Source organism: Halichoerus grypus, chromosome 3 (genome assembly GCF_964656455.1).
Source record: "Halichoerus grypus chromosome 3, mHalGry1.hap1.1, whole genome shotgun sequence".
NCBI lineage: Eukaryota > Metazoa > Chordata > Mammalia > Carnivora > Phocidae > Halichoerus > Halichoerus grypus.
Window position 1 is genome coordinate 155976221 of NC_135714.1, and position 23971 is coordinate 156000191.

General features: G+C 49.2%; 1 protein-coding gene across 3 annotated transcripts in view; it reads right to left on the bottom strand.

Moving 5' to 3' along the window:
- PTK2B (protein tyrosine kinase 2 beta) overlaps window positions 1-21325 on the bottom strand; it is a 123117-nt gene extending 101792 nt beyond the window's left edge. For all 3 annotated transcript variants that reach the window (XM_078069487.1, XM_078069488.1, XM_036104430.2), the window contains exon 1: window positions 21145-21325. The gene's annotated coding sequence lies outside the window, so the exon portion shown is untranslated. The remainder of the gene's footprint in view (window positions 1-21144) is intronic.
- Window positions 21326-23971: the final 2646 nt, after the last annotated feature.

Below are 23971 nucleotides of genomic sequence, written 5' to 3' on the forward strand. Positions count from 1 at the left end.
CTCCTTTGAGCTTTACTGCAACTCTGTGCATTAGACAAAGCAGGTGTTCTTAGCTCCATTTTATAGGTGAACAAAAGAAACTTCAGGGTTGTGGAGTGCAGGACCCAAGATCAGAGGTACTGAGTACTTAGCCTTCTTGTCACTGCATGCCACGGCCTCTTGAGAATCTAACAGGCACACTGGTTTTCACTTGAGGAAGAAGTAGGTCCCGAAGGAAGAATGAAGAGTTAGACTGTAGACCTAGAAGGCTCCTAGAACACTCCAACTATATGATAGGCATCTCACTGGGTTCTTTCTATTCATTACTTCATGTAATTGCCATAATAGCCCAGTGAGGCAAATATTCCAATCCCCGTAGGAAACAAACACTTAGGTTGAAGAAACTTGACCCAGATCCCATAATGACAAAAAAAGGAGGGGATCTGGGATATATGTCTTCAGACTACAGACTCTTTTGCCTTCTCTACTGTTCTATGTTCCATGACACCCGGGGATTCCAAGTCACAGTCATCCAGTTTCTGATCAGGACACCAATTGAGAGCAGGAGATGGGCCTCAGTCCATTTGTGTGGCCTCTGGCCCAGTGGTCTGTGGCTGGGATGGAAGGAATGGAAAGGACAGAGGTGGGGCAGAGACATGGCTGATCTGAGGAGCTGGGGCTGTCCAGCAGCATGGAGGAGCATCTGAAAGGCAGAGGGCCCAGGCACTAGAAGAACAAGAGGGCTAAGTGGGGAGCGGTGGGCGGGGCAGTGCCAGAACACTGAAGAACGACCTCCAAATGGAAGAGACTGCAGGGAACGCGGTGGCAGGGAGGATGCAGGCTTGGTGCAGGGCAGGGCTGCGTGGGAGCAGAGAGGATTCTGCAAGCTGCCCTGCCTGCATCACAGGCATCCTGAGAACAAGTGCAAGCAGAGAGATCCGGCCCTTCAAGAACCACCTACCCAGCCGCCCCCATGAAGACATTACCCAATGCCAAGTAAAAGCTAAGCAGCAACCAATTTTGGGCCCCCGGATGATGAGCCAATATCTCTGGAGCATAATGCTGGCCACCCCTGACAGTTACCTTCCTCAGTTGCAGAAAGAAGCCAGGGAACTGTTTGTATTGTCTGCAGGGTTCCATGGACAGTGCTGGGAGGTGTGATCACACTTCCCTTACTGGTTGCTAAGCAACAGCATTAAGCCAATGTACAAGGCTGAAGCTCTAGGAGGTGTGTGTGGTGGAGTGTGTGCATGCTCGGGAAGAGCAGCAGAGTGGAGTGGAAAGAAAAGTAGGCTTGTTGACTTTGTTTTGACTGAGAGATCTTGGCAGGTGAGGTTAAGAAGAACCCTGTCCTGCAGAGGGAACAAGGAGGAGACTGCAGTATTCCTGAATTGTGGGGAACAAGGGAGGAAACATCTGAGTATTTACAACAGTGGCAGAGGACCAAGTTCTGTTTAAAACTGTTCCCCAAGAACAGTACCTCAGAGTACACAGGTTTCGGCATCTAGTTTCACTAGTTTTCAACTTCCGGGATATTTTGGGCTTTTTTTTCCCCATATGCTACTCAGGGCTCATTTTATCTAGAGATAATTTGACTTATCTGGAGATCATTTTATCTGAAATGAAAGGGAAAGCGCCTTTAGTGTGTGTAACACCTGAGGCCTTTCTAGGTCCACGTTGCTAGGTGGAATGCTATCGAAGCAAGCAGAATGGGCTGGCTCAGGAGACAGGAATTTCTCCATCTCTGTGGGTATCTAAACTGGACTGGACAACCAGTTGGCATGAAAGCTTCCTAGAAGAATGACCTCGAAAGAGAAGGAGGGTGAAGCGGGGCAAGAGGCAGGAGGAACAAAGGCATGAGAGATGAAAGTAAAGGGTATGTTCTGAGAAGATGAGGTAAAATCAGCTTAACTACATGAAGGTAAGGTAGAATGTTAGGGGCTGAATTGTGTTCCCCCCAAATTCATATGCTGATGTCCTAACCCCCAGTACCTCAGAATGTGACTGGATTTGGAGACACATAAAGTAAGGTTATTAGGATGGACCCTACTCCAATATGACTGGTGTCCTTATAAGGAGAGGAAATGAGCACAGACAGGAACAGACCATATGAGAACACAGGGAGAGGAAGCCAATCTACAAGCCAAGGAGAGAGACCTTCAAAGAAGCCAACCTCATCCACACTTCGATCTTGGACTTCCAGCCTCCAGAACTGTGAGAAAAATAAATGTCTGCTGTTGAAACCACCAGTTGGTGGTATTTGTTACAGCAGCCTGAGCTGATGAACACAAGAAAAATGAGAAGCAAGGCTGAGGGAGGAGACCAGAGACAAAATGCAGAGGATTCTGGGACCATGAAAGCCAGGCTGAGGAATTCAAACTTAAAGACATCTGTAGATGGATTTTACATAGTAAGTTTAATTAGCAAAATCTTTCTCAACCAAAGGCCCATTTGGAGAGGGGAAAGATAGGAGCGCATGGTGATGAAGAGGGAGGGACCACAGCTGAGGGGTCTTGTTTCTTGTGGAATGTTATGTCTACTGCTGGCTGTGACATTTTAAGATGGTGACAAAATCACTGATGCAGAAGTAGAGAGCCAGATGGGTAGGGCATCTGAAAACCATGTCATGCAAGGTGGAGGGAACACTGCTCTCTATGTTGAGCCTGGATCAGAAAATAATGGGTAGGTGGTCCCTCTCTCAGGGCTATCATACTGAAAACCAGTCATTATTCTGGGCTGTTCCAGAGGGCAGTTCTAGCACCAGTGGGTGAGTTTCTGACAGAGTTCAGAGCTCAGCTCAGTGAAAGGAGGAACCTTCTATCAATGAGAGTTTTCCAACAATGATGAGTTTTCTGTGGGAGATATTGTTCACAGGTGCCCAAAAAAAAAGAAGACCTTTCTCCATAAGAAGGAGTTTGAACTACATCACTTCAGTTGTCCACCCCCTCCTCCCCCAAATCATTCTCTGTTCATGGAGGCATGTCTGGTCCTTTGGGACAGTCCAATTTTTTTGTGACCCAAGGAGACTCCCCATTCACTCTTCCATTACTCAAGCAGCAAGGTGAGCAGAGAGCAAATAGTTCTATGAGAATAGAATAAAAATAAAGATCCACAGAACCTCTTTCTTGGGCTCTTTCTTTCCCATCTGCAAATGAGAAATGCAAACTACCTATAACACCTGCCATGGTCTTGAGCGGCCAGACTTGTAGCTGAATCAGGTTCTCCTTTGCTTCTGGATTGCTGTGAACTTCCTCTAATGGCATGTTTAATGGATTTTTAAAGATAACTTAGTGCATGCCAGAGACCACCCGAGCCACTAGCTAGGGTCGAGAGTGGGGAAGACTGTCTCACAGGGTTCACTGAGAGGCAGAAGGAGGAGGGTGCCCACTGTCACCCAAGGCGGTGTGCTGGGAGAGCAGCAAGAACAGGGCCACTCACTCTGACTACAAGCAAGAGCAGATCAGGAAGGCCTCACAGGGGTTGAGCACAGAAAGCCGAGGAGGGTTTCAGAGGAAGAACAAAAACGTGAAGAGGCAAGAGGGAAGGAAGAACATTTGAGTGGAAAAACAGCTCTCCTGGCAAAGGTGTGAGAGGTGAACCTCATTTTGGGAGGTGAGGAGTTTGGACACCTTTGGTACGTGACAGATCAGTCATGCCTCAGCCATCGGTATGAGCCTCTCCTGGTTCTTAAACTCGGCCCCCAGAGCCTGGAACCCTCATGGTGCCCCCAGGCTCATGAGCTCCTGGTCTCCTCCATGGGAGCAGTGGACGTGTTTTCACTTGACTCATCTTCCCACATATGTGTCAACCCTGTCATAGGTTCTGCTTGTTTTCCATGGCTGAATCAACTGTGTGTAATAGAATTTGTCTACCTCCCTGGCTGGAGCAGAAAGTCTGTGTAGTGCTGACTATCCCCCATTGTCAGGAGGTTAGGTCCATAGTTTGGAAAGCAACGGCTTCCCTCACAAGCCCTGGCTCAGTTTGCCTTTGCAGGGAAATGGGCATCTGTTCCCACAGACCTTGTTTTCCAAGCCATGAAAACCCTCATGCAGAACAGCCACATTGTCCCCTCAGTGGTGGGCAGCTCCCCACTTTTTACCATGCTGCTCACTTTCAGGCTTACCCAGATATCAACACGGGCAATCTTGTCCCCAGGAGGTAGCTTCTTTCCTTAAACACGTGTCAAAGATGATGAGGCTTCTATTCCCTTAGGAGAGGTAACAGAATTCCTCCAGGAAGAAAACTGTATTTGTTTAGGAATATGTCTGCTATGGTCTGAATGTATGTGTTCTTCCCCAAATTCATATGTTGAAATCCTTCCCCCCAAGGGGATGGTATTAGGAGGTGGGCCCTGAGGAGGTGATTAAGTCATGATGGTGGAGCTCTTATGAATTGGTTTACTACCCTTATAAAAGAGACCCCCCAGAGTCCCTCACTCCTTCCACCATGTGAAGACACAGCCAGAGAAGACTGTCCATGAACCAGGAAGTGAGTCCTCACCAGACACTGAATCTGCTGGTGCCTTGATCTCGGACTTCCAGCCTCCAGAACTGTGAGGAATAAGTGTCTGTTGTTTGTAAGTTACCCAGTCGGTAGTATTTTGTCAGAGCAGCCCAAATGAACCAAGAGAATTCTCTGCTAATAGGCAATGAGGCTTCAGCAGCCCGGGCAGGTGTGTGCTCATTGCTCCAGGAAAGGAAGGGGAAAAGGACAGGAAGGAGGATGGGGAGGAGACCAGAGAAAAAGCGGACTTCTGCAGGATAGGACCCTCTTCATAACACTCTCTTCCTCCCTCCAGTTCTGCCAAAAATGTTCTGTGGGGTTAGACTTCTTGGGGTAATTGGTGAAGGAGCTGAGTTCTGTGCCTTGGGGTGATGTGAACAAGCAAGATCTGGTAGCACAGAGGTGGCGAGAAGCACAAGGAAGTGAGTCTAGAAACTGGCCCGGCAGAGAGCTTGGCACAGGACCTCGGGCCACCTGCCACAAGTGGGGTCTCCGCCAAGCCTGACTAGAAGACAAGGGGGGCAGGGGCCCCGCATGAAATTGCAGTTAACACATACTTCTGTCCTGATAATATCTGGTGAATGTATTGAGTGCTATGTGCAACGCACCAATGCCAAGTGCTTTATATACATAAATATATGATCTCTTTGTAATCTTCGCAGTATCTCTTTAAGAAAAGCACTATGATTACTGCCATTTGGCATGTGGGAAAGCTGAAGATTGGAGGGGTTAAGAATGTGCTGGAGGCCACGGGGCTGGGAAGTAAGGAGCCACACCTTGAGTGTGAGTGCTGGCTCCCAACCATTACGAGCACTGCCCGCTGATAGATTGTGATGTGAATTGTTTGTGTGCAGGCTGGATGTTCCTCTGCCTCCACCAGGAGACTGGATTGCCCCATAGTCAAAGGAGTAATAATATCAGGCCCAAGCTTGTGAAGGGAGGAGAGGAGTGGGTGAAGGAAGGATAAGGAGTTGGGGGATGGCACACAAAGTAAGCTGAGGTTCTTGCCATTTTCCTGGAAAGTGGAAGGGGGGGTCAAGAACTGAGTCCTGGAGTCCTCTCTCCAACCTTAAGGCATTTTCCTTTAGTTACAGGACTCAGAGGAACACACACACACACACACACACACACAAGGAAGAAGGCCAGAAGGCAGGCAAGTTTCATGAATATGGTAGAGGTTGGAGAAGGGTTATCAGGAACACTTTTGTGAAGAAAAGCTGTGACCTGTTCAAGGCCCACTCAGGGAGCTGTGGGTCTCCTCCAGGGTGACCTTGTCATTAAAAGCTATAAATAAACGGCAAAGGACAGGAGTTCCCAGAGATGTACCTGGGTCACTTGGGTCACCATCAGCCTAGTGGCTTCATTGGACAGAAATGAGGTGAAAAGCAAGAACTAAAAGACAACCTTGGGGGAAAAGAAACTGCATTTGGAAGTTATTTGAGTGTTGAAGAGGGCAGAGTACGGGCTTGGCTGTGCATCAGCTGAGGGATCTGGAAGGAACAGAATCTGGAAGAAGTACAGGAAGAAGAAGAAGAAAGGGGAATCAATCATAAAATGAAATTCCTGAGTCTGGCTTGGATGCCAAAGGCAGCACATTTTTTGCCTGAGGAAAACATTCTTAATACAGCTCTGGGGGTGGTATTCCTGAGTGATACAGATTAGTAATCAAATTATTTTCAAGGCTAATGAGCCCATGATGACCCTGGCACCCAGCCTCATCATCCCATGGACGGGGTTCAGCAAATGCCTTCTCCTCTCCGTCTCCTCGGGCCTTGTACGCACATTTTAAGAACTAGGGGCCAGTAAAGGCCAAAGGAAACAGATCTTGGTTTGTTTTTCAGACCTTCACCGATCCTGCAGACACTGATCGAACACCTCTTCCACAATACCTGAGGGGGGACTCAGTCACCGTGACTCACATGACCTCCAAGATTCAGAGCCTAATTGGGAAAGACGATGTTATGGACTGAATGTTTGTGCCCCCACCCCCATCCCCCAATCCTCATGTTGAAGCCCTAGCCTATAATAGGATAGTGTCTAGAGATAGGGCCTTTGTGGAAGTAATTAAGGTTAAATGAGGTCATAATGGTTGATCCTGACCTGATAGATTTAGTGTCCTTATGAGAAAAGGAAGAGCAACCAGAGTGCTCTCTCTCTCTCCTCGTGCACACACGTGGAGGAAAGGCCATGAGAGGACACAGCAAGATGGCGGCAGTCTACAAGCCAGAAAGAGGGCCCTCACCAGAAACGCACCACGCCGGCACCCTGATCTAAGAATTCCAGCCTCCAAGACCTGTGAGAAAATAAATGTCTGTCATGTCAGCCCCCCAGGCTATGGTATTTTGTTATGGCAGTCTGCACTGATGAAGGCAGAGGGCACACATATAATCAACGATAGCACAAGGCAGAAGGAAAGTCAGGAAGAGGGTTGCAGGAACAGAGAAGGTGGAAGGTGAAGCCAGACTGAGGGCACTGGGGAGAAGGGCCCGGCAGGGGTGGTGCTCAGGTTAGAGACCGAGAGGTGGGAGTTTGGGAAGCCCAGGAGAGGCAGTCCTGACTGAGAGAACACCACGGACAAAGGTCAGAGGCCTGGAAAATCCACCAAGCTCTCAGGGAGCCTTGGGCAGATGAAAGGTTGGGCTTCACGGTGGAGCACCATGGAGACATGGTGGGTATTTCCACCAGGATGAGCATGAAACCATTTTTGTAGTGTTAAAAACAAAGCAAAGCAAAACCTAAGGAGGAAGAAATAGCTGCCCAGCTCTGACTGCAGACAGAAGCTGGTGCTAATACATGCCCCTAAGAAACAGAATTGGCTTCACACTAGTGGTTGTCAAAGTGTGGTCCCTGGGCCAGCAGCATTAACAGCACTTGTGAGACTGTCCAAAAAGCAAATTCCTGGGCCCCACCCCAGGCATGCTGCATCAGAAACTGTAGAGTTGGAGCCTAGTGATCTGTGTTTTCAAAAGCCCTCTGGGTGATTCCGATGACACCGATGTTCAAGAAGCACAACTCTGTGCAACCCAGAGCAGCTAGGTTGCTTCCTCTCGGAATGTTCTCCAAAGTGTGTTCATCCTGGGATCAGGAAGTCCTCTGCCCACTCATCTCTTTTAGCAGCTGATGAGATTTTGACCATTTGGTTTTTTATTTGAATCCCTCTGCTGCCCCTCATTTCCACAGGTTTTGGAGAGCATCTCTAAATTAGCACTTTTTCTTCCTGAAACCTCCTCAGGTCTGAACAAATGTTTACTGAGTACAGGTTTCACATCCTGGCATTTGCTGGAATATGATTGGGAGACAAAGAGCCACAAGACAAGGTCTCTGCCTTCCACCATTCCATTAGCAAGGCATGTACTTGTGAAAAATAAATTTATCTCAAGATAACATGTGCCTGGCAGACATGGATGGTACAGCCAAGAACTCCGGAGGAGGGGTGCTCGGGGAGGGTGGAATGCGGGCTCTGTCCTATGCCCAGTTCCTTTCGCCCCACCAGAGTTTTCTAGTCCTGAATACCCTACGTGTTCCATAATTCCTATGAAATGATGCCTGTCTGCCCCGTTGCTTTCCAAGTGGGTGTCCTCTTCACAGATTCCCCATTCCTGTAGACCGAGCACCACCTCATCCTCTGAACTCCTCCCCCCCCCCCACCCAAAGGGAAGTTGGTTCCTGCTCATCCGGCCAAGCCCCTCTCAGTTCTCACTGCCCCACTCATTCACCGCACCGAGAAGTAAGGAGAAGAAAGCAGAAAGTGGGCTGCTCCTGAGGGCCAGCCCTCCCAACACCCCCTCTGGCCGCCAGCAGTGTGGGCAGTTGTGACAGCAGGAACTCCAGGCCATGTCAACACGTCAACACCTCCCTTTACTGTCCCTTGCTTCCTGACCCCAACTCCAACCGCATGCACTCCAGAGTAAAGATCATAGGAACCTGCCTTTCTGTACTGCCATGGAGGTCTCTCTCTCTCTCTCTCTCTCTCTTTTTTTTTAAGATTGTATTTATTTATTTGAGAGAGAGAGAGAGAGAGAACGAGAGTGTTTGAGAATAGGAGGAGGAGCAGAGGGAGAGGGACAAGCAGACTCCTCACTGAGCAAGGAGCCCAATCAGGGCTTGATCTCATGACTCTGAGATCATGACCTGAGTTGAAACCAAGAGTTGGACACTCAACCGACTGTGCCACCTGGGTGCCCCCATGAAGGTCTTTCTAAAGAGCAATATCATCTCTCACTTATTCCCCCTGCAGGATCTGAGTCTTTAAAAGCTATCTCTCCAGCCTTCACCCATGTCTCCGTCACTTCTTCATAGGTCTGGCCACAACGTCCATTCCGTTCTTGTTCTCTTGTCTGCTATTCTTCCTCTTTCCATGCCTCACTCTCACCCCAAACTCCAGAGTAGTCCTTTCCAGTTCACCCTGTCTTCTCAAGAGGGGACCAAAGGGGAAGAAGGAAGGGGCAGTCTCTCTCTGTGGAATTGGCTAGTGAATCACTGGGGAATGTGGTTTGTGGTCCGTTCCATCCCTGAGACTGGACAAGGCAAAAAGCCTCCAGTGATGGGCTCATGCCTGAGGCTACAGCAGCTCTGAAGTCCTCATGCTGGCAGGAAGGGCAGCGCTGGACTCCAGAACTGAAGAAATCCTGCTGTATACAATCACCTCCCTAAAGGTACTGCTCCCATGACTTACGACCCTGATTCAAATCCTGCAGTCATGATCTTTGGGTTTCTCAACCACGTCCAGGATACTGGGCACACTCAGATTCTCCCATTTTAAAGGACGTCGATAAAGATAATCTAGGCAACGGAAAATACAATGTCTTGTTTCCAACTTGTAACTGCAAACCTGTTTTTTCAATAATTTTATATATGGTTCTAGGTAGTGTAAATTAAAGACCAGTGCTGGTTTTCTCAGCAGGAATTAAGAGAGGATAAAGAGGGACAGATTGGTGTGGCTGCTTGATTGACTGGCTCACTAGCTTATAGCCCTTCTTTTGTCCATTTGTTCATTCCTAAAGTTATTTGTTCATCCATCCATCCATTTTTATATATCTATTTTTATATATTGTATATGCTTGAATTTAAGGTAAAGCTCTTCCTTTCCCCAAATTATCTGTCAGAAAAAAAAGGAAGTATGTATTTTAGCCCTTACAGAATTTTTCATTGTATGGGCTGCCCTCTCAGCTACCCTATTTTGAACAAAAATATACTCTCTGGGAAAAGTATTAGCCTGATACCCCTTCAATCAATGCCTCCAAAAGGAGGCTTACAAAGGTCACCTAATAGATTTTTTTTTCAGTAAGCCTGGTACTATAATATAGATTCAGTAACTTTTCTTGAGGTTATAGACTCGCAATTACAAGAGCTGAATTTCGTCATTAAAAAAACATTTAAAAGATCTTTTTTTTAAAGCAATATACGAAATGGTTTTATTGTGAACATCAAAAACAAACAAACAAAAACCTTCTAAAGGATTTGATTAAACTTTTCAACAAAAAAAGGCATACAAATAAGCAATACGTACATGAAAAGATGCTCCACATCGTTAGTCATTAGGGAAATACAAGTGAAAACCACGAGATACCACTTCATGCTCACTAGAAGAGCTAAGATCAAAATTACAGACAATAACAAGTGTTGATGAGAATCAGGAGCAATTAGAGTCATTACACGCTGCTGATGGGAAAGTAAGATGGTGCAGCGGCTGGGAAAGCAGTTTGGCAGTTCCTCAAAATGTTAAACATAGATCACATGACCCAGGATTCCACTCCTAGGTAGATAACTAAGAGAAATGAAAACACACGGCCACACAAAAACTTGTACATGTATGCTCCGCAGGTGCATTATTTACAATGGTCAAAAAATGGAGACAACTCAGATGTCTATCAACTAATGAATGGATAAACAAAATGCAGCATATCCATACACTAGAATATTATTTGGCAACAAAAAAGGAATGAAGGACTCACATATGCTACAACCTGGATGAACCTTGAAAACATGATGCGAAGTGAAAGAAGCCAGTCAAAAAACGTCGCGTTATTGCATGGTTCTGTTTATATGAAAGGTCCAGAACAGGTAAATCCATAAAAACAGAGAGTAGATGAGTGGTTGCAGGGGACTCAGGGGAGAGAAGAAGGAATGACTGCTGGTGGTATGAGCTTTCTTATGGGGTGAAACAAATGTTTTGCAACTAGGGGCGCCTGGGTGGCTCAGTGGGCTAAGCGTCTGCCTTCGGCTCAGGTCATGATCTCAGGGTCCTGGGATCGAGCCCCCCCTGCAATGACGGGCTCCATGCTCAGCGGGGAGTCTGCTTTTCCCTCTCTCTCCCTCTCTCCCTCTCCTTCCCTCTCTCTCTCAAATAAACAAATAAAATCTTTAACAAAATGTTTTGCGATTAGACAGTGGTGTCTGTTGTACAAGTCTGTGAATATACCAAAATCCAGCACATTTTAAAAGGATGAATTTTACGGTATGTGAAGTAGGTCTCAAGAAAGCTGCTATTCAGAAATAAATAAATATCTTCTGGATTAAAAAGAAATAGCCAACTCTCTTTAGACTGTAGGGACAATGATAAAGGCTAGAACGTGGATATGGTTCCAGTGGCCAAAGGACGCTGAAGTCAAAGATGGGAGTGGAGCGTTGGATGTTTTGTAACAGGGGGAGTTGGAGAAATGTCGTATTTTAATTTAATGTATTATTTTGTACAGTATGTCACTTGAAACATGTCACTAAATATATTAAATATTACCCGAAATCATTTACATATTCACATCAGCTTTTTTTTTTTTTTAAACAACCCTCCCTATTGGGAAGCACACATATGGTCAGTTTCAAGCACACATTGTACGTATCAGGTGCCGGCTGTCTATCAGGCAGCAGCTGCGTCCTCGGGAGAGTAACACCGACTCTCGGTACGGACATGGTTCTGACCTCAACAGAGCTTCCAGCCTCGTTCGTTTCAATTAAAATGGAGCTCAATTTTGAAGCAATTTCTATGAAAAGTTTGTAAAACTGATTATAAAACCTTGTGGGTCATTCCTAATATTTCGGAGTGCCATCAGTTCCTCGGAGCTCAGATGCAAATTCTGTACCTCTTCCCCATGATCATGTGCATTTGCTCAGAGGGGAAATTTCTTTTTTTTTTAAAAAAAGATTTTATTTATTTATTTGACAGAGAGAGACACAGCGAGAGAAGGAACACAAGCAGGGGGAGTGGGGGAGGGAGAAGCAGGCTTCCCACTGAGCAGGGAGCCCGATGCAGGGCTCGATCCCAGGACCCTGGGATCATGACCTGAGCCGAAGGCAGACACTTAACGACTGAGCCACCCAGGCGCCCTCAGAGGGGAAATTTCTTCATCTTGTCTCAGGCCGTTCATGTATACAGTTCCCTGCCACCCCTGCGCACACACATGCCAGGCCCGGGCTGGATTCCTTACTCTGAGATCATTCTATATGGAATCTACTTGAATCTGGACCCATTCTCTAGGCCCCAAAACACATAAACAATCAGGACCTCAAGAACTGGAGGCCTGGAAAGGATCCAAGATGACCTGAGCCCCAGGAGACGCAGGGAGGGCCCCGGGACCACTGTGTAAGAGGGTTGAGGACCCGACAGGCACCTGCCTCCCCACTTTGACCCCGAGAGGGTCTACTTTTACCTGGTTTAACACAGGGCTTTCGCCTGAGATCCATTTTGAAGAAAGCTCTTCACTAGTTAACAAGTCCCCAGACCTCCTTATTGTATGAGCAAATGAGAACCCTGAAACTCAAGCAGGCTGACCAGGTGACTCACCCAAGATCATGGGGCAGGGCAGTGACACAGCAGCCAGTGACCAGACCCAGGTCTCCCCGTCCCAGAGCAAGGCTCTCTCTGTCCCTCAGGCCTCTCCCGGGGAGGGAACACAGGTTGGGGGCTAAGGATTTAGCAAACAGGAGCAGGAAGGGTTTTTCTTAGAGAGAGAGAGGGAGAGGACTCAGAGGTACCCTCGGACCAACGGAGGGGGGGCCACTCTCTGGAGATAAAGGAGCTGATGCGTACTAAGTGTTTTCCAATCTTGGGACTGCAGGATCCAGAAAGCTAAGAGCAGTGACCATGGCAAGCCCTATGCCTGTGCACAGGTAGGTCGAAGTCCGGGGTTCTAAAACCGCCAACCTGTCCCTTGCAAACCTCTCTTCCATATTCCCACGGCAATTTCACCCTCGACCAAGGCTCCCTGCTTTTCCTACACCCTTTCTCCTGTGGTTCAGTCTGGCCTATATGAGCTCAATACGCAGGAGGATAAGGGAGAAGGGAAAGGCAAGGATCCATGGATTAGAGAAACACGGGAGCAGCTTATAAAGAGATTATTGAGCTCCTGCTCTAAGTCCCTGGGCTCTAGGAAACCTCCACATTCAGAAGAAGCTAGGAGCGCATCCTGACCCCTGGGAAGAATGTGGTCCCTGCTGTTACAATTGACTGTTGTCATGCCAGCACAGGGAATGAGGAAGACCCCACCTAGCCCGGTGAGCCAGGCACCGGTGTGCAGGGAAGGAGGGAAACGGAACCTCCCATCCTGGGCATCTGAGGCAGTTAAGAAGGAGAACAAAATGAAGAGCACCTCCCTGCCCCAGAATTTCACACTGGGATGAGCTGATAAATTCTGGTAGATCAGGGGATGCAAAGAAGCCCTGAGGCTGCTGTGGGGGGCGGGGGGAGCAACAGGTTTCCCAGGGGTCATGCATGGAGGCTCTAGGAGGAGTCGGGTTGGGGAAGGTGGACAGGGCTGGGGGCAGGAACACAGGACTTGAGCAAAGGTTTGATGGGGCCCAGAGAGCATATCATGCTATCGAGGGTGAAGGGCTTACTTGGAAAGTATGGGGGCAGGGCTGGGTTAGAAGGGTAGACAGAGGTCTCATTATGCATGGCACCAAAGAGCAAATTGAAGGAATCAGGATGTGTCTAGAGGCCTGGGAGCTTCTGAGGGAACTGGAAGAAGGGGAGAGGCTCCTAGGTAATATCAGGGGGTATCAGCTAATCAGCTTGGCCTGGGCTAGAGTGGAGCCAGGGGGTAAAAGGGAAGACAGGAATGAGAGGCATGAAGAAGAAGTCTGCAGGATTAGTGATAGGTAAGATATGAGCAGAGAAGAGGAGAAAGGGAAGAGAACTTCAAGGTTTCTGACCTGGGTGTCTAGGAGAATGACAGGTGTGTGAATGGGAGGGTTGCCTGGAGGAAGAGATGGTTTGGTGTGAGAAACTGATGAATTTGGTTTCCGACATGTAGCACTTAAGGTGAATTGCTTGAGTGGAAACGTCTTACAGACTCTTGGAAGTGGGGGGCTGAAGGGAGGAGGGTCTGGCTGGATGCAGAGCCCAGGAGTCATGTGAAGTGATGAGAGTGGAGGTGGGGGCAGCAGATCTAAGTGCGTGTTGCCCCTTGATTCTCCAGGAGGCTGCCGTATAGAGGTTGTCATTAGGCTTGGAGACAGGCTAACACTTAGTGCATACCTAGCAAAGATGAAGTCTGCGGGAAAGGGCTTATCTGTGAATCAAGGACCCAGAAGAAGGAGAGGATTAAGGAGAATGGCAAATTATAGCTATAACCTAAACAATTTGATGTTACCATAAACCCTACATCTATTTTTTTTTTTTTTTTGAGATTTATTTACTTATTTTAGAGGGAGAGAGAGAGAGCACAAGCGTGAGGGGCAGAGGGAGAGGGAGAGGGAGAGAAAATCTCAAGCATTCTCCACACTCAGCGAGGAGCCTGACATGGGGCTTGATCACAACCTGAGCCGAAACCAAGAGTCAGACGCTTAACTGACTATAACACCCAGGTGCCCCAACGCTACATCTTTTCAATTCAACTAAGGACCAGTTTCCACTCAGAGAATGGAGAAGCCTCCAGTTGACTAGCAGATATCTCCAGGACCCCCAAATCATCCTGAATTACACAATTTATCCAGACTCTTAAGACATGAACTGTTATAACATGTCCTACCTGCTCCTCCCGAAACGTCAAGCTCTCTTTTCTCGGATCCACTTTACCTGCTACTGCTCAAGTTTGATCAGGCCCCCCTTCACTCCCACCAGCTCTCTGCAGCCTTCAGAACAAAGTCCAAACTCTTCAGCTGCCAGGTTCAAGCCTTATCTTACATTCTGCCCTTTATCTTTATTGTCCTTTGACACCCTTGGCTCCACCCAAAATGACTCATTCAAACTAGGCCTTCCCGCCTCACTGCTTTTATTTACACTCTGCTCTGACCACAAGCACCATCCCAAGTTTCCACGGTCATCCCCTACCCATCCTTTCAGAGCTTTTCCAAATGCCATTTCCTCCAGGAAGCATTCCTAGACTCCCCCGACAGAAATAACCTCTCCATCCTCTGACATCATCACACTTCATGGGTGCAGTTTTTATGGCACTGCAAGTCCCCATCTCGTCTTACAGTTCAGTATCTTTATTTACTACCTCCCGACCAGGCTGTAAACTTACTGAGAAAAGATAAAATCCTTCCATGTAAAGAAAGACTGACCCCGAGAGTCAAGGAGGTGAAGAGGGGAGAAAGAGGAAACAAATCTCCAGAACGAGTTACAAATGAGAAAACTAAGGCTCTGTGGGGCAATGTCACCCAGCGAGATAGTGACGGAGTCAAAGCTCAGACCCACATCTCTCTAACCCGCCACTCTTCATCTCTCCAGGGATAGTGCCCGGGGTGCTTTCTGGGGCATTTTCACCCATGTCCGGGATTTCTCTGGAGGATCTTATCAGGGACGCTGTCCTTTTTCTTCATTTTCAAGTGAGAAAGGTGAGGTCTGGAAGAGTCAAGCCCGAAGTCGCACAGCTAGCGAGTGGCGGAATCTACGCTGGGGCCATGTCTTCTGACTCCTGATCCTCTTTCCACTAACCCAGGCTCCCAGCTTGCCTGCGCTGGGGGCTTGGGAACTCAAGCCCAGGACAGCCACTAAGGACTGCCTAGATGGGCATCACTGTACCTCGGTGCCCCATGTCCCTGTAAGTAGTGGAGGGAAGGTAAGCAACTGCTAGTAAGGGCGCCTTCCGAGCGTCAGATCCCTGGGAACCTGCCTGGAGCAGGAACCTGGGGTGGGGAGAGTGGAAACCTACCTAAGAGAGAGGAGCTAGGGTCCCACCGCAAATGCACCTGGAGAACGGAGATGTGCTTGAGGCTAGGGAGGAAGTAGGGGGCGGGGCCAACTCCATAACTTAGAAACCAGGAAAAGATGTGATGCTCCAGGGGCCAGGACCAGAGGAGGGGCTGTTCTCTCGCAGGTAGGAAATGGATCCCTGCCTCTCCCCATCCCCTAGGAGCAAAGCCTAAACTCAAGGCAGAATTCCCAGCAGGACTTCAAGGAGCCGCCTGGACCCTCGGGTGTCCCATAAGGACAGCAGCTGGGGGAGTCTGAGAGAGCCAGGTGGCTGGCAGACCCTCAGAGAGAGAAGGGGCACAGGAAAGGGGGATGGTCAGTCCTATGCCCTCAAAGCTGCTGGGAGAATTGGCCTAACCGAAAGGGAGACAACAATTAAAGCCAGTGCCAAGTTCTAAACACTGGGCGCAGGGTGTTCCTTTGAGCCCCCCTGGCTAGTGAGTGATGTGACCAGAATCTTTGCTGCTGGATTTCAAGAGAGAAAAGGCAAGAAGGGCACTGGAGAGGAGGAAAATGTTAGTGAACTTGTAGCTTCGAGATAGAAAAGGGGAAGGATCACCCTTCCGTGGATGTTGGCAGTGGTTGATCTTAGTTCTAATCGCATTGCCCAGCTGCCTTATGAAAGCAGCAGTTCCCTTTGTACTGGGGAAAGGGAAGGGCTGGGGGAGGCCTTGGGAACCAGAGGAGCATCCTTTCCTGCCACCCACCCATAGCCTACCTGGAAAACAAATGCTGCATTCCCATCCATCCGCCCATCGTGTCTAGGTAAAAAGGGCATTGGAATTTGCAGCCTCCAGCCTGCTCTCTTAATCAAACTGTCATCATGAGTAATAATTATCCCTTGGGAAACAGCAGAATGACTCAAAAAGCGGTCCCCTCCCCCACTGCCACCCCCTCGCACAGCTCAGAGCTTTGTTCAGGGTGCCGAGAACCCCAGAAAGTGAAGCCACCAGCTCAGCTCGGGAAGCCTGTCTGCTTAAGTGACCATGCGGACTCCAGTGTCTGATGGGCAGTCACAAAAAGTCTCTTGGGCTCAAGAGCTCATTAGGGCTGGCTGTTCATCAGATGCAGGGCAGGGGGGCTGGGGTGCGGGGCAAGAAGCAAATACTGCTGGAGAAATGATGCTTGTCAGGGAGACAGCACGCAGGAGGAGGAGCCCCGAGTGCCGCCCTCTGAGGATGGCCTTTTTCCTCAGGGGCTTCCCACCCACTCAGATTAACCCTAAGTGTAAAAATATAACGATAAGGAGAGCCACACTTACTCAACACCAACCATGTGCCAGTTGAAGGACCAAGTTTTTGCATTCAGTCGAGGTTATTAGGAAGCTGGTGCATAAGGCCATCTGGGACGGTAAAATATTGAAACAGGCCAGGCGGGTTGGTACACGCCTGCTCACCCGGCCCCCTCAATCACCCCCGTCTTCCAGATGAGGATGACCAGGCCAAGGGACTTGCCTAACGTCAAGTTAGGGAGTCCGGGAGCTGGAGTTGGAACCCCGGCCGACTGACTCCAAGCTTTTGCACTTACCACCAGACTACCAGCCCTGTGCGCGTGACAGGCCACTGCCCCCATCCCTGCTCCTCCCCCTTTACCCTAGAACCCACACAGAGTCTAAGAGAAAGCCCCAATCACCAAGCCAGCAAGAACTTCTCTTAATTATCATACTTGCAGAGCCCCGAGCATGCCAGCCGTTGGGTATCTCCAGCCACCCGTGTGTGACCACCTCAGAGCCCCATCCATCTGGGAGGCCAGGGCCACGCGGTCCAGCGCCCGTGACTCCTGGGCAGGGGGAAATGTAGGGGCTGGTAGAGATCTACCACTCAAGGTCTACCCTAGGGTACGCTCCCTCCCTTCCCTTCCTCACCATCAGTGTGCTTGCCTTAGCAGTATTCAGGACACATGGAGCCATTGCCAAAACCACGGAGGGCCACTTGCTAGGAGACATCCTCTTCCCAGGCTTTTCTGACCCACAAGAAATGGGTGTAAGCTGCGGTAGGAAGGTTTTGTCTGACACGGGTAGGGGTCTGTGTCCATGGGGGATATGTGACGCAGGGCCAGCTGTGCCCCAGCACTCAGTCCCTGAAGATCCTCCGTAAGTTGGACACTGCTGAGTCTAGGATAAATTAGATCCCTCCTGGCTAGAGTTATGGGCTGAATAATGTCTTCTGAAAGACCTGCTTGGTCCCAGAACTGCGCCCACATCAACAGTCACTAGCTATGAAATGCTATTTCCTTTGAGACAATAATAGGTTTCCCCCCACCCCTGCCAGGGTTCTAGAGTCAAAGCCACAGAATGCTAGAAGACCCAGTGATACAGAAGTCTTTTTCTGCAGGACCTTGACAGTGCAAAGACACGTGACAAATCTCCAAGAGCCAGCTCATCTGAACATTTCACCAGTGGAACACCCATAACTATCTCATGGCATAGAGTTTCTCGGAACACTGTTTGGCGGGTGCTGTTCTAAAGAGTGGGGACAAAACACTCACCACTGGGTAGGGGGATGGGGAGTTTCAGCCATTGGAAAGGGACCATTTTTAACTCCACGGTCCCCACAAGGGGAACACAATTTCCATTTCCTCTTTCTCTTAACAAATTCTTAACTCCCTCCGGTTCCCTTTTAGGAGGCCCCTAAATTGCTCTCACAGATTCTCCCATTAAAGTCAAAACATGGTTCACACGGCACCCCTACTTCATCTACTGCTGCAATGAGTCTATTTTTCTAAGAAGGTACTCGTAAAAATGGGAATGATGGCAGTCAAATTTTATAGTGCATATGTTTGTGCCAGACGCTGTTCTAGCTGTTTTATGTGGGTTCTCTTGTAATTCATTCACATTTTCCTTCCGTTAATTCTGCCCTGAGCCACCCCCCCCCCCCCCGCCCTGCAACCCCGCACTACCCTCCTCCAAGAGGAGAGCTGAGGATCTCCTCCCCTGGAAACAGGTCACATGCAAAGGGAAGGGTAGAACTGAGAAAAACAATTCAGGCTCTCCCTCTCTGCTTAGGAGCTAACCCACTCTCTCACTAGAAGCAGGACCCCTACCACATTATTTCCCCGGGGACCTCTGAGTGCTCGATAAATATAAACAGAAATCAATGAGCCCCAAGCACTTTGTGGATACTCCTTTGGTCACCCCTGTGCAGGGGTTACAAAAATTAATATTGCCACTTTTTCTTGACCGCTCACTAGGCAATCTACATACATTATCACAGATCCTCCCAACAACCTGTTATTCCTGAATTCTTTCAGAAAAGAGATTCCAGGGCTCCAAGGAGCTAAGTGGTTTACATGGAGCTTCACAGTGGGCAATTGGCCAAGAGGGGATTTGAATCCAGGTCCAACAGGCTCCAAAGCCCAATCTCTTTCTGAGGCATCACAGTCCTTCAGCTGTGTAGATAAACATGCAGACCAAGGATTTTTTTTTTTTTTTTTTTTTTATAAAGAAATAACATGGTCAGTCAGTGAAGGAGTCCCAAACTGGAATCCAGGAGGATTGGTTACAAGATAAATATGCCCTGAAGACTGTTCTCCTGGTACCTGGGCACTGCCCATCCTTCACTTCCCAGCACGGGAGCATCTTCACCTTCCTTCTAGAAGAGTGTTGCGAGATAAAGTACCGGATATCCAGTTAAATTTGAACTTCACATAAACAATACCTAATGTCTTAGTATAAGTATGTCCCAAATATTGCACGGGCTATACTTATACTTGAAAAATATTCATGGCTTATCTGAAATTCAAATCTGAGTGTCCTGTGTTTTTATTCGCTAAATCTGGCAACGCCACCCTAGAGTCAGAGGCATGCTGGGAAGTCTCCTGCCTGGCTCTAGGTCCCAAGTGTTGCTCCAATGGGAGTTGCCATGGCAGCCTGAGCAGGCCCTTCTGGAGCTGTCTCTACTTACCTCCCCACCCCCCCACCCCAGCTTCACCTCGCCCCTGCACTCTCCATGCTCCAAACATGCTGAGCTACTTTCAGTTTCCTGAATGTGTCATGCTGCTTCTGGCCTCAGGTCTTAGCGCTTTGCTGTGTTCTGTGCCTGCCTTCTTCCCTCTCTCCCACTCTCTGGCCACTTCCTATTGATCCTTAGGGTCTCCACTTGGAGTTGCTTCTGCCAGGAAGTCTTCCCTGACACCCTGATCCCTGCCCCTTCCCATACTGCAGCACGCAGCATCTGCTGTCCACCGCGCTGCTTGCTCCAGAGAGCGGGGGTGGGTCACAAGCATCCTTGCGTCCCCACACCTGGCACCGACATGTAGCCTCAGGTAGTAAGTCAGCAGATGCTTATTAAATGAATGAACGGATGGATGGAGACTGTCCAGGCAGAGCTCGTCTCTTGAATGTGACTGCTTCCTTCCTCCCTTCTATCCTTACTCACTTTTTCATCTCTTGCCTCCTTTCCCTCCCTCAGAGTTGTGAAAGGCTGGGGCTTAGGTCCACAAGGGCACGTCCTGGCCTGGACTCAGGTGAGGAGAGAGCAGTCAAGGCTCAGAGAGGTCTCCTCGTGCCCCTTACCTGGTCATGCCATACCCACTGTCCCCGGGGGCTCACGTCTAGCTACAGGTCAGCGGAAACTTCTCCTCAGCTTCCAAATCCTCCTGGCACATGCCCCCTCTGTGTGCAAACTCTGCTCCCCTTCTCCCCTTGGCCCCTTTAAGGGAACCTAATTGGACTGAGCCCCAAGTTTGGGGTGTGGGGAGACGCCAGTGTCAGATGGCTGAGGGTTAGGGCAGGTGGTGGGGCTCGGTGGGCTCAGAACATCACCCATATGTTCCCTGTTCACCCACCCAAGGCTTTGCCCACGCACAGCCTGACAGCCAGAGAAGGCAGCACAGAACTTAACCCTTTTGTGGAATTTAGAAGGTAGTTTCACAAAGGACCAGTGAGCAGCAATCAGTGTTAACTTTAACCCCCAAACACACACACACACACACACACACACACACACACACACACCCTAGAGTTCTGCCTCTATGCCGCTCAAGGAACCCGGCTTGCTTCCAGTCAGGGCTTGATTTAGAAGATGCCCTCTGGGGGGCAGGAAGTCCATGCCAGAGCAATGGGGTGTGCTGGGAATACGACCAGGGTGGGGGTGCTGAAGGGCATGGGGAGAGGGGAGAGTGGGGAGGGCAGGGAGCAGCTCAGAGGCAGCTCCTGAAGCTGGATTCTGAAAGCCCTGCTCTGTTGCTCTCTGATCTGACCTTTAGAGGCAGGTGGCGATTTTGTGCCTTCTCATCATCGCCCCCAACATCCCCTCCCAGAATACGTTAAGAGGACAAAGCGGGAGAAACACCCTTCAGTGTCAAAGTAACTCCAAAAATAGAATCGCTCTGCCCCGGGGGAAGGCTAGCAAGCTGGGCGTGCAGCGCACCCGCGGCTCCGGCCACCCAGTCCCTCTGCAAGAACTCCCGCTTCCGTCCAGGTGTCCAGGTACGCACAGTCTCGGAATCCCCCCCCCTTCCAGCCCCTACCACCCCGGCCAGCCTCCAACTTGTGGCTGGGCGCTCGGCCCGGGTCGCGGGAGGGGACTCACGCCGACAGAAGCTCCGACTCCGACGGCTCCTTGGCTGGGCCAGGTGAGGCGCCGGCTGCGCAGCGCAGGTACAGGTGGGCCCGGGGGCTGCGGCAGGTAGGGGGTTCGCGGCCGCCGCGGAGGCCTCTGCTGAGTAACAGGGCTGACAGGTTTGTGTTTTCCCCTCTCCTCCTCCCAGTTAACCACACCCCTGCTGCTCTCCTCCTCACTTCCTTAAAGGGTGGGGTGTGTTGTCGGTGCTGAGTGTCTGCCGGCTCCAGCCTCTTACCATAAACCCTGAAATAGACGCCGCCACCAATTCCCTGAGCTGCACGTGCCCACCTGGGGACCCATCTCCGGAGCCCCAAAGGGGTCTTCGGCCGTGGCCGTGGGCGTGCCCTGTGAGCGGCTGACCCCTCCTAATTCCTCCCACCCCTCCCCTCCTCCTCGCACTCCGCTTGCAGACTTTTGGAGGCCACACTTAAGAGGCTGGTGTTTCCTCTCTAGCCTCCAGGTAGGGTTCAGAGTGGGAGATGGTTACCTGGCTCCCATAATCTCAGCAGCTGGGCCCCTCCAGGTCTCTCCCTGTCCTAAAGTGGCCCCAACCACTTGATGGGGCACTGGAGATCAGGTGAATATCACCAAGGGCTTTGGCAGAACCGATCCAGGTGCTTGTGCTGTGATAGGGCAGGACCAGACGGCAGCACAAGAATTGTCACAGAAGCTGGGCAGCCTTTACCCAGCCCCATCTCCATATCAGCTGACTTCCCTGCCCAAACAAAGAGGCTGGTTCACCTCTTTACTCAGGCAAGCAGGGCAGTGAAATGCAAGGCAGTGACTCAAGGGCACTTAGAAACCCTTTTCCCCCTGTTGCTAGAAAAATTCCAGACTTTCCCCCTGAGTAGGAGGAGGTGAACAGGACTTAGCATAAGGTCAGAAAGCTGGTGTGTCCTCAATGTTCCCCACATCCTCAAAGTTCCTCTCCAGAGCCCCTGCCCCAAACTTCTTCATTCTGGGTCCTGTGAAGGATTGGGATCTCCCACAGTTCTAGAACATGCTATTCACAGGGTCGTCTCTGAGGATGGCGCCCCCTTGAGTTGTGCTGCCATAGGTGACAGCCGATACATGATGGCCCCCCCAGTACAACCTTATCCACTAACTCCAAACTCAGCCATCCCAGGAGAACAATAGGAAAATCCAGCATTTGGTGAGCATGTCTAAATGCCATCCAGTGTTGCTAAGAAAGCATTCCTTTGACATGATTTCATTTAATTTCTCCCATTCTCTGAAAAGAAAACCAAGACTTAAGATTCCTTAAATTGTCCAAGGCCACAAAGCTAGAAAGTCAATGTTTCTCAAAGTGTGACCAGAGGACGGATGACTTGTATCTTTTAAAATGCAGATACCTGGATGGCACTTCGGGTTTACTGACAATCAGAATCTCTGAGCCTGGGGCCCACCTGCCCAACCAAGGCAACTGACAACCCATCGGATGGGAGCTCATAGCCACAGCTGCAGGAGCTCCCCCTGGTTCATCCCATTCACCCATTCATGCTGTCCCCAGCACCAGGTAATGCTGGCAACCCGCAAAGCAGTCAGAAGGTGTCAGGGGAGACCTTGGCTAGGGCTCGGGGTGATCAGGCAAGTGGGACGGGTAAACTGGAGTTAGCAGGCAAAGTGTGGGGAAGACTAACGGACCAACTGACCGCACCACAAGCAGATTGTCAGAGGGCTTCGGAAAATGGAGGCTCCGTGTTCTTGTGCATGGGAATGAGGAGATGAATGTTGAGCAGTTGAAAGTTAGATACTTGCATTAGCTGTTGAGGGTCTGTGTTGGGCTGGAGGCAGTGGGAACTAAGGAGGAAAACTAATCCAAACAGGTTTAAGGAAAGGTGAGTTTGTGTATGCTGCCGCCCTGTGGCCAAATCCTTAAACTACAATCTAATCGGGCCCTCATTCGAGAAAAGTTTTCAGATTTTCAAAATTTTCAGAGGATGTTGAATGCTTCACAGATATTTCTTTAAAGCTCTGAAACCTAGTTCCTAGCATCGTAGGATAATAGGTTTTATTTATGAAAGAGACCTTGGGAAACTCCCTGGGATGGATACTGTGCCTGTAGGTCTCCCTATGTCCTGTCCAGTATCAGTCATGAAAAGTTAAGGTGACAGGGTCACACATGTCAGCCTGTTACCTGCCTTTTAAAAAAACCTATCAGAAATGCTTCCAGGAGCCTAGAATTCTATGTAAATGGTCTTTTAAAATTCTACCGACATCTCATTGTGCGTTCTAAATTTTAAGATGGTAGCCAACGGAGCCGGTTTAGATGTACACGGGAAGGAGACGGTCAAGAGGGAAGAACGTGACCTTGGCCAGGCGAATCCATTTCTCTGAGTTTGTATTTCCTAATCTAGGAGACTAGAGGAATAAGAAATACCTCCCCAACCTATTTCACAGGGTACTGTGATGCCCCAATTAACTGATAAGTATGAAAATATGCATACTATGGTGATTATTATGTTATTGTGCTATAACATGCTATGATTTTATTTTTAGAAATAATGGAAATTAGGGGCGCCTGGCTGGTTCAGTTGGTAGAACATGCGACTCTTGATCTCAGGATTGTGAGTTCAAGCCCCACGTTGGTTGTGGAGCCTACTTAGAAAGAAAGAAAGAAAAGAAAGAAAGGAAGGAAGGAAGGAAGGAAGGAAGGAAGGAAGGAAAGAAAGAAAAAGAAAGGAAGAAAGAAAAAGAAAAAGAAAAAGAAAGAAAGAAAGAAAGAAAGAAAGAAAGAAAGAAAAAGAAAAAGAAAAAGAAAGAAAATAGGAATTAAATAGGGTAGGTTTAGTGG